The sequence below is a fragment of the Aotus nancymaae genome, unplaced genomic scaffold (assembly GCF_030222135.1).
Source record: "Aotus nancymaae isolate 86718 unplaced genomic scaffold, 86718_ANA_hifiasm-v0.15.2.pri h1tg000041l, whole genome shotgun sequence".
NCBI lineage: Eukaryota > Metazoa > Chordata > Mammalia > Primates > Aotidae > Aotus > Aotus nancymaae.
Window position 1 is genome coordinate 36257110 of NW_026988455.1, and position 1624 is coordinate 36258733.

At 41.9% G+C, this 1624-nt stretch overlaps 1 non-coding gene across 1 annotated transcript; it reads right to left on the reverse strand.

Moving 5' to 3' along the window:
* Window positions 1-138, reverse strand: LOC135268746 (U4 spliceosomal RNA). The gene has a single exon (XR_010337101.1). It is a non-coding gene; the product is annotated as a U4 spliceosomal RNA (small nuclear RNA).
* Between the last annotated feature and the right edge of the window lie 1486 nt (window positions 139-1624).

A 1624-nucleotide genomic window follows, 5' to 3' on the forward strand; every position in this document is an offset into this window, starting at 1 on the left:
TCCCCGTAGAGACTGCCAAAAATTGCCAATGCTGACTGTATTTCAAGTCGTCATGGCGGGTATTGGGAAGTTTTCAATTAGCAATAATCGTGCCTCAGATAAACCTCATTGGCTACGATACTGCCACTGTGCAAGCTAGCAGGGATCATTTTTTATCCAATGCTTGTTTGCCACAGTAGTTAGTACAGTTAAATCAGTGCTTCCCAAACTGTTTTTGAAAATGAACCAGCTTTTTTTAAAAAAAGCAATCTGTTGCAGATGAGGATGTTTGTAAAACACAACAAAAGGCCAGCCACGGTGGCTTACACCTGTAATCCCAGCACTTTGGGAGGCTGAGGCGGACAGATCACAAGGTCAGGAGATCAAGACCATCCTGGCCAACATGGTGAAACCACATCTCTACTAAAATACAAAAAAAAAAAAAAAAAAAGAAATAGCTGGGTGTGGTGGTGCACACCTGTAGTCCTAGCTACTCGGGAGGCTTAGGCAGGAGAATTGCTTGAACCTGGGAGGTGAAGGTTGCAGTGAGTCAAGATCACACTACTGCACTCTAGCCTGGGCAACAGAGCAAGACTCTGTCTCAAAAATAAATAAATAAATAAATAAAAATGAATGATTAGAAAAATGAAATAAAAATACAGGCTAACATAAAAGCCTAAAATGTCTCTTTTTTTTTTTTTTCTTTTTTGAGATGGAGTTTTGCTCTTGTTGCCTAGGCTGGAATGCAATGGCATGATCTTGGCTCACTGTAACCTCCACCTCCCAGGTTCAAGCGATTTTTCTGCCTCAGTCTCCCCAGTGGCTGGGATTACAGGTGTTCACCACTACACCCAGCTAATTTTTGAATTTTTAGTGGAGATGGGTTTCTCCATGTTGGCCAGGCTAGTTTTGAACTCCTGACCTCAGGTGATCCGCCCGCCTCCGCCTCCCAAAGTGCTGGGATTATAGGCATGAACCACCACGCTTGGCCTCCAAATCTCTCTTTATGATAGTCAATAGACATATATTTATTCTCTCAAAGTCCTGCAAATGTGTCTAAACACTTAGCTCCTGTACTCTTCTCATTTCCCACTAGTAAAAACAGCTCATGAACGGGCACAGGTTGATGGGCCACATATTGAGTAACCTGACATTACCGGCTGCTATATAAACATGTTGGTTAATTAAGTAAATCCATGGACCAGAGAAATGTTTTATAACAGTTTTTTTTTCAATTATTGTTTGTTTCAGCATCCATTTTTTTAAGAATATAGGATAATCAATTATTAATACACTATCATGAAATTTGCTCACATTGGTTTGCTGATTTGTGAATCTTATTTGGATTCATTTAAACAAACCGAAAAATCCAAATATGATTTTCTTTTTGAAAGTAAAAAGCTTGAGTGGGGCTGGGTGGGGTAGCTCATGCCTATAACCCCAGCACTTTGTGGGGCCAGGGTGGACAGGTCACTTGAGCTCAGGAGTTCAACACTACCCTGGCCAGCATGAAACCTCATCTCTACTAAAAATACAAAAATTATCTGGGTGTGGTGGCACAAACCTGTAGTCCCAGCTACTCAGGAGGCTGAGGTAGGAAGATCACCTGAGCCCGGGAGGCAGAGGTTGCAGTGAGTCGAGATCG